Source organism: Octodon degus, unplaced genomic scaffold, assembly GCF_000260255.1.
Source record: "Octodon degus isolate 3935 unplaced genomic scaffold, OctDeg1.0 scaffold00185, whole genome shotgun sequence".
Classification (NCBI taxonomy): Eukaryota; Metazoa; Chordata; class Mammalia; order Rodentia; family Octodontidae; genus Octodon; species Octodon degus.
This window is the reverse complement of record NW_004524761.1, coordinates 1,919,895-1,929,079: the sequence shown is the minus strand read 5'-3', so window position 1 is coordinate 1,929,079 and position 9,185 is coordinate 1,919,895. Positions and strand designations below refer to the sequence as shown.

The 9,185-nt window shown below is 40.2% G+C and overlaps 1 long non-coding RNA gene across 2 annotated transcripts; it reads left to right on the top strand.

Moving 5' to 3' along the window:
- The first annotated feature begins 351 nt into the window (after positions 1-351).
- Positions 352-8,548, top strand: LOC111813394. 2 transcript variants are annotated; one of them, XR_002818669.1, is made up of 3 exons: positions 352-460; positions 7,520-7,598; positions 8,081-8,548. It is a non-coding gene; the product is annotated as an uncharacterized LOC111813394 (long non-coding RNA). The 2 variants fall into 2 exon arrangements; XR_002818668.1 differs by having other exon boundaries at positions 8,078-8,548.
- The last annotated feature ends 637 nt before the right edge of the window (positions 8,549-9,185 follow it).

Here is a 9,185-nt window from a genome sequence, read left to right as displayed (position 1 = left end):
TGTTTGTATGGTTTGGGTCCTTCTTTTTTATAGCTCCAGACCTTGGGGATCTTTTCTATATGAGAAGAGACTGATATTCTTCATGTGCTTAACAGCCACAGAGAAGCCATTGCACAGATGCCTTCTACCTTATGCACTGAGCCCGATTGTTGGGCAGATTTTTTTTTTTTTTTTGCTTCTGACATTATGCCATCACAAATAATGTTGCAATGAGCATCTTTTTACCTATGCCTTTATATACTTGTTCCATCTGAGGTCAAGTTCTTGGAAATGAAACCATTGGTTCAAAGGGCATTTGTGTCTATTTTGAAGATCCCATAAAACCCAGCCCTACACAGCTGAGTAATGAAAACACATCATGTTCTAAACGAGAGGCACTGTGGCACTTGTTCTAAATAAGAGCACCAAATCTGCAATCAGCCAGTCCCGGCTCTGCAGCTCATGGCCTGTGCAACCTTGGGTGAGTTAACCTCTCAAAATTAGAGTTTACTATTGATTAAATGCAACAATAATAATATTTTATTGAACTAGCTATGTGACAGGTAATACTGTCTTAAGCATGAGACTCAAGTGGTGTTATGCCACTAATTGTCCCTCTGACAGATGAGGAAACTAGGCACAGAGTGCCCATACACTCTGACCGAGCTCACGCAGCCAGTACACAGTAGAGCCAGGATTTAACCTCTAGAAGTATGGCTTCAGAGCCCACATTTTAAAGACTTCCTCATGGTGGCATTACATGGATTAAATGAGAAGACAGGTAGAAGGTGAGTAGATGGAAAGAGAGGGCGGGGAGAGAAGGAAGGATGAAGAGAGGAGGAAGGGATGAGAATGAGTGCCACATGGTATGTGGCCCTCCACCTCTGCCATATGGCTATGGTGAGATGCAAACCCAGTCCTTTGCCAGGCACCAAGCCTTCCAGATGGACAAGCTGGCCCAACAGATTTCCTTAAGAATTCATTCCTAAGAGGAGGGCTGGGAATAGGATCACATGACTTGGAAAACTACTATATATTTCAGTCTTGAAATCAGTAGAACCTTAGGACTGTGCATTTCTTAGAGAGGGAATCAAAGGGTATTGATTAAGTAAGTTGTAATGAGTATGGCAAATTCACCTTCCATCTGAGGACTATAAGATATGGAGGGAGCTAGTGACTGAACATGACTTGGGATATAAACAGTGGACCATCAGGCGAGACCACCAGGTAGTTTCTCTCTCATAAAGTTTTGTAAAGGGGGAAGCAGATTACTTCTAATTCAGTGATTTTCAAGCATTACCTCATTTACTCCCAGCTCCAGCAGCTATCTTAGGGGTTGGGATTATTGTCTCTGTGTAGCTCTTTAGGAAGCTGAGGCTCAAAGAGGCAATGTAGCTTGCCCAGAATTCTGTCCATCTACTTAATGCATTTAGTATGAAGAGACAGGACAAGTTTCTTCCCCAGAGAGCACAGTTGAGAGTGGAGAGTCTTGAGTCTGTGTCTTGTGTCTGCTGCAAGGTGGGAAAACTGGAGCTCTAAACCTCTGTTACAAACTGGAAGATGCAAACTTTCATGTGGATTTTATAAGATCTTATAGGGGATTAGCTGAGCTGATTCTGACAGAGGTTGGCATATGGCTAGTGTTCAAGAATTATACCAAGAACTAGAAAATACACCTTGTGTCAAACATCACAATGCTTAATATTATGTCTAGATCACAAATATTTTCTGGAGTGATGAATGTCAAAAATCTCTTTTCCCCAGGAGGTGGAATAGAGATAGCATAGGCCATACATCATTAGTTCTACTGGCAATGCTGAACTCCACATGACTTCCCACTTGCCATCTGTAGGACTGAAGGTGCTGTCCATAGAGTAAGGATCCATCCATGATCTGTACATTATTAACGCAACTGAGAAATATAAGAAAAATTAAAGATAAAGCATAGGCGGTACATAGAATAAATCCTTGGTTTGTACTAATTGATGAATTTATTCTTGTGATGAAAATCTGAACTATAGAACTATATTTTTAAAGAAGAAATGCTAATAATAGTTCTTATTTATAAACCTAGCTATGACTTAGGCAAAACAATGCTCTTGACACATAAATTTCTCTCAATAGCTTCAACAATCCTATGAGTCAGTAGTGTTATCTTTTTGTTTTCATTTTTTAGCCAGTTGAGAAACTGAGTCTCACAAAGACAGATGACTTGGAAATAAAAGCTCATCTGTTGTTCCATGTTATGGTTTAAATCCAATATGTTCCTTGAAAGTCTCATGTGTTTGGAAGGGGATTGGGGCATAAGGGTACTTTTTAATCAGTGGATTGGGCCACTATTAGAGGTGAGGGCTGGTGAGAGGAGGGTCACTTGGGTGTGACCTGGAAAAGTATCTTTCCCTCTCTGCCTCTTCCATTTCTACTTCCTGGCTGCCTTGGCTTGAGCGATTCTTTCTCTCCTGTGCCTCTTTGCCATCACATTTTTGCCTTGGAGCCTACTGACTTGGAACTGAAATTACTGAAATTGTGAAGTAAAATAAATTTCTCCTTTTCTAAGTTGCTGATGTTTGGTACTGAGTCCAGGAGTGGAATAATGACTAAGAGATCCTCTTTCCTCCACACCATTATAACAGCAGATAAATATTGTAAGTCTTTGTCAATAGCTGGGATGAATAGCCAAGAAAGTCCTATAATCAATTACTTAAAATTATATCTATTGTACTTCTATTGTATAACATGATGACATGTAGAAGATAAGTAGTTTCCCAGCTTAACTCAAACAGTAGATTTTATCAATTATGTGTTATAATGATACATGTTGAATAATTTGGAACTGTGGTTCTTTTGGAGTCTGGAAGCAACAAGAATGAGGAAATAGATGAGAGGACTCCCTGGGTTTCTATCATGCTGGGTTCTCCACTGTGTGAAGCTGGCCAGGGTTCCTCCCTTCCAACCACATAGCAAAGCCCCTTCCCAGAGGCCTCTTTACCAGTGTAAGGCTGGGAATAGTTTTAGCCTTCTGCTGTAGGCAATAGGAATGGGTGAGGAAACCATCATGCTTGAGTAGTTAATAGAGAAAGCACTTGGAGAAAGTTCAGCTTGCAACCTTAGTGTGATTCTGAAGTCAAGATCTTGCTGACCTGAAGCAGGCATGGACGGAACATTTCAGCATGAGCTGTGATCAGAGCAGCCCTGATGCAGACAGGAAGCAGATGGGCAGGCAGAGAGTGGGGAGAGGGCAGACTCCCAGCATGAGTTCAAAGTGGAACTGCCTCCATCCTGTGTAGCCAGAGCAAGTCTGCTAGGGGGCAGCCGGAAGTAGCACCAGTGACTCTGCTCTTGCCTTGACCTCAGTTATGTAGCTGCTAGTTGGCATGCCATTTCTAGTTCCCTCCCTTACATGTCCTCTAGGACTCCAGGCCATTCCCTGTCTCAAAATCCACTGGCATGTTGCTTCTGGAAAGACAGTTTTCCCCTCAACTTGTGCTCCACCTCTCATCTCTTTCCAGTTCCTCCACGGCTATCTTGTCAGAAGAGTGTTTTTCCTTTTCCCAGTATCCTCCCTTCCTTCCAGGGTTGCTCTCTTCACAGCATGTGGTGTGAGTTTAATTGCAAGTTTTTTTTTTTATTTGTTCCTCTTTTCATTGTCTCTTTCTGTCAAAAGCCTGTAAGACCCAGACAAGCATATGTTTGATTCTCAGTATTGATCTCAGCAAAGAATAAATTTTCCAATAAATGCTTTCTAAATATATAAAGGATGGGCTAGAACTCCCAACCAAACACTATGCAACATAAGCGTTATTGAACTTGTTTTGTGACAGTGACAACATTGAATACTAGCCATGAGACCACCAGGGTTCTTCCTGGGCAATGGATTTGGGAGAAAATTTCAGGACACCCAAGGAATGAACAATTATTAAAGCCCTTTGGAAGGAAGTTAATTCAATTTTTAAAACATCCTTGGAGAAGAATCCCAAGAGAAAAAAGAAACATAAATAAATTGCTTTGTGGTATTTCCTGGAAATGTCTTAATGAGATCATCCATCTGACATCTACAAACTGTGGGAATATTGTCCTTTTCATATTCAGTTTCTTCCCAGTTACATTTCCAAAAGGATTATAATGATAAGAGAATGCAGAAATGATCAGAAGAGTTAACTTTTCAGTTATTCTGAAGTTACATTCATGGAGTTTGTAGGGCTGTTACTGCAGTGGTGACATCTTTGCCATTTTGCATTCAGTGTGGAAAAATGAGCGTGAAATCTGATATTTACTACCAGTTCTACTAAAGATGTGGAAGATGGGATTTAACAGTTATTGGCCCGACTCAAGTTTATATTGTAATGATGTCCTTATGTAAGGAACCCTTATGCACTATATCATAAACAAAGACCAGAAGTATCTGAATTATAAACCCAGTTCCTGATGGGGACAGCAATTGGAGCGGCTGTGACCCCTGGGGCTTAGGTCGGGCAAGGCAGGGCTGACTGCATGTTGCTGCATTGTGTCCCTGTCCAGGGAGCTGCCTTCCAACATTAAGGCTGTGTTTAGGGCGACAAAGTGAAACTGAGGACAGAGTAAGTCTTTTCCTTAGTATGGGGACCAGACATGCACATGGGGAAGGAACTATGGTGAATCACTTGCTCAGGGAGAAAGGAAATATCATCCCAAGTATTTTAACATAGGTGAAAACCATTTAGAATAACACTATTTATTTAGAATTTATTTATTTACTTGTTTACTACACACTCAATCAAACCTGAAATTATATCCTGTGTCCCTATGTAATAACCTACTGCAATGTGTCAGCCATATGTTTGATGTTCAATATGAGGCAGTCCTCACATTTCATAATAACATAGGGTCATACAAATTCCCTCGCTAGCTGTAACTCTGCAAAGTGTTCACCATCATCCATGGGGGAAAAAAATCACAGTTGTTTCACACATGGCCTTTAAAAACTTTCTTATATATGGAACAGTATACCAAAAATATTACTTATTTAGTCACAGGAATTTAAAACATTAGGAATAGTGAGCCTTAGTATAACACATTGAGTAGTTTGAAGGGTGTGCGTCTTCTCATCATATAACTTTACAACATGGAGCAAATTGCTTTTGCATGTCTTGGCAGAGTGTCATGCTTTTTCTAAGCTGGATCAATTTATAAAAAAATTCTCCTTTGCTTTTGCTATATCCCTATGAGTTATCTCCAAGAGTTCCTTAAATATGGAATGGTTTGCTCGCTCACTTCCTCTGGAACATGCTCATCCTTTTGGTTATGGTCATTTTATTCATTTATGCTACTAAATTTGCCTTCACAGAGTTGCTTAGTTACATATCCATAGAGTGTCCCATGATGAAAGATGTCCACCTTCCATAGGAAGCTCTTTCTCTGGAAACTTCATTTATAAATAAGCTGGATTTTGCTTCCAAGCCAATCCCTTTTCATTTCTTTGAAGCACGTTTATGTTTTTCTGTTTTTTTTTTTTTTTTTGGCTATTTTTTCTTTTGATTATCCACATTTGTAAAGTGTCATATGGACTTATTCTGGGGGACAAGGAGGCAACATAACTACTCATTTTGCTGTCTGCACCTGAACAGAAGAATGAATGTACAGTGACAAATCACAGACTTTGGAGGAAGTGATGTGACTGGTGACTGATATGAAATGGTTATTTATTTATTTTTTATTTTATTTATTTATTTATTTGTGTGTGTGTGTGTGTGTGTGTGTGTGTGTGTGTGGCCAGCTCAGCCCACCAGGGGGCGGGGCTGGCTGGCATGTGGTGCTGGGGGGATTGAACCGCGGTCCCTGTGATTTGCTCAGCTTGTTCTAAGTAGGTGCTTTAGACCACTGAACCATCTCACCAGCCCCTGAAATTGTTATTTATGAAATCACGTATGGACCATATATTAAGCCACTCACAAGTCATGCACTATCTCACAGTTCATACAGCGTAGTAACTGACATTTATACTGTGCTATTGGAAGACTGGAGTTATTTAACAAAATAATGCATATTTGAACTGCATAAAGGAAAAACTATTCTCATACACTGGGGATAATTTAAAAATGCAATGGAAATTTGCAACAGAGATTTCACCAGTCTGTGAGGACAGAAGTTATCTTGGTGAAAGTGGCATGCAAGACTCGATAGATAGGTAGGAACTAATCTTGGGAAGGGTGAGTGTAGAGAAGATGGTTCCAGGTTGAGGGAAGAGTATGTGTGAAGCCCCAATTATGAGACAGTGCATGGGCCTGGGATGATGTTTATACTGTTTCAAGCTGACCATGGCTGATAATCCCCTTCCCTTATCTTGACTTCTTGTAGTCACCCAGGCCACTGCTTTTGACTGCCAGGCAGCACTGGTGGTTGCGGCTGGGAACCCCAAGCATGCCACTTAGGGCTACTTACCTGGAGCAGGTGCTGAGGGGCAGTGTGCTGCCTGCTTCAGGCCCAGTGCTCCCCAGTAGGAATGGCGAGGTTTGTCAGCAAAATGAAACCAAGTCAAACAAAATGAATTTATTTATTTATTTGCGTAACCGGGGATTGAACTCAGACCCTCGTGCTTGCCAGGGAAGCACTTATTCCACTGAGCCATCTCCCCGGCCCCACAAAATGAATTTAGATGCTGGTTTGTATGCATGACAGAGGAGGCACTAGTGATTCAGTTACAAACATTCTGATCACAGAGCAGCACAAGGCAGGAAAAATTCCCCTCCATAGCCCCAATGCAGGGGGGTTGATTCGAACCTTTAAATGATAAACCGGTGCTTCTAGTCAAGCTGAATACAGAGGACAATACTTTATTTGGGTAAAGTGTGGTTAAGGGGCCAAAATTAACAAATTAAAAATGACCTCAATTATGTCTCCTAAAAATGCTATGGAGTAATTATGATTATCTCCATTTTACTGATGGGGAAACTGAGGTACATCACTTAGGGTCACAGGGCTTGGACTTAAACCTAAGGCTTATTCCAAAGCCAATGCCTGCAGTCACTATGCCACCAGCATATTTAATTACAAAAATAACAAAAAAGACAAACACTGAATCTACACAATAACTCTTATGCTGTTTATAAGAAAAGGAGTACACGTTAAATGTTAGTTAAAAAATAGAGCAAGAAAATTCCGTCCTTATAGAAATGTTCAGACACGGGGGATTCTCAAGCCCAGCAGTTTTCAGAAAAGTTTGGTGAAATTGGGTAGAATTTTACGCATGAGCTATCAATTCAAGATTGTATTAGGAAAGCAAAACAATGAAATTATTGCAATTATTGAGTTAACAATGAGATTTTACCATGTGCATTCTAGCCATGAGTAAGACATTAATTTGAATTAGATAAGAAGATATAATGTCATTTGAAGAAGACCTAGTAAATTTAATAACAGAGATAAATGAAACCAACAATGATCTCACACTCTATAAATCTAAACACAGGACCAAGGTTGGACCCAGGGGCTCTAGCAGATGATGCCTGTTAGCTCCATTGGTGGTTGGACCTAACTTTTTTGTGTTTTCTTCTGCTAAACACAGAGATTAAGAAAGAATTACTCCAAAGTGCAAGAGCAAGAAACAACCTTGAACCTTCTCTACTCAAATAGGAGCTATGCTGGTAATTTAATCACTGAGTTGTGTAACTTGCTTATGACAAATGATAAAATATCTGCACTGTGGAAATCTGCCTGAATGATTCCTGCACAGCAGTGGGAGGGGAAGCCTTTGCTGGCTCACATGCGCACTCTCCCACCCTCCCTCGGTCGCTGAAGTTGCTTCTCTATTAGGATGGAATATGCAAGAGGTTGGCAAGTGTGAAGTGGTTGAAACATTTTAGGATCCCCTTCTTTCTTCCCTGCTCCTCCCCTGTGTACTTGTGGGCACAGAATGGCACACACAGCACAGGCAGCCCTTCATCAAGCCGAAAGCTCAGCAGGCAGCCAGCAGGAGACCCTGCACTGATCTGACTTCTGCTTCAGGGCCCAGCCTTACCATGTGCCTGCTTCTTCTGTGCTGGCTCCAATATTTAATTTTTAGATGTTGAATAAGACCATCTGGGATATCTCTTTTTATTCTTCTATCTCAATTTTCTCTTAGCAGGTTTCCCAAGTCACCAGAACTACATTGGATCCCACTGTCTCATGCCTGTGCTTCCTGCCATAGAAATGCTTCTGCATCTTCTTGGCTAGCTCAGCAGGTCCAAGAGGGCAGGTAAACAGTCTGCCTGGCCCACAGTGCTCTTCCAACTCTGTGCCATACCTGGCATATTGCTTGGCATGAGTGTTTGCAGAGTGAATGATCGCTTGCTTCATTTGCTCCTCTGAAAATGTATTGTCAAGTATTTAGGATAAACACAGGTGTGAAAAGAAAAATACTATAAACCCTCAAGGAGTGACTACAGGATTAAAAAAAAGAAAAGATATTAACACAAGTTTAAGTTCTTGCTTTCTTCTCTCTGGTCACATTCTGCTGTCTAGAAGCAGCCACGTAGTAGTGTAGTCAGCCCCAGCCCTGTCTTTGGTTTCAGTTACCTGTGGTCAACTATGGTCTAAAAATGTTAGTATTTGTCTAGATTCTAGATTCTAGATTCTAGAAAGACAGAGAGAGAGAGAGAGAGAGAGAGAGAGAGAAAGAGAGAGGACCCTATTCACATATCTTTTATGTGAATGTACAGTATATGGTCATAACTGTTCAATTTTATTATTAGTTATTGTTAATCTTTTATTGTTTATGATTAATTTATAAATTAAGCTTTATCATAAGCATGTATGTATGGAAAAACATTGCCTTTATAGGGTTTGATACTATTTCTTTTCTGCATACCTCAGAAGGTTGTTTCAATGGGTAAATAAAAGAATATTACAGAAATGATTTTGAAACCTGGTGTATTATGCAACTGGAACATCAACAACCCAAAATATATTACCCAAGTGTAATAGTGCAAGAGTTGTACAAAACAAGAATATAAAATAATTTGTTATCATCTATCTTAAACTTGTTCTTGCCTATAAGTTGTTATCCTTTATCACATTTAATTGAGTTATTCTAAAAATGATATCTTACTCCCAAAGTCAGCTATGGGAAAAATAAGGCTCTTGAGAGAAATATTTGTGTATTTGCCTATAAAATTGTACTGAGTTTTTGAAATGAATAAAGTTAGTTCTGGAAGGGGATTCATCACAAAAGTTGTGCTTTCGTTCTAAGC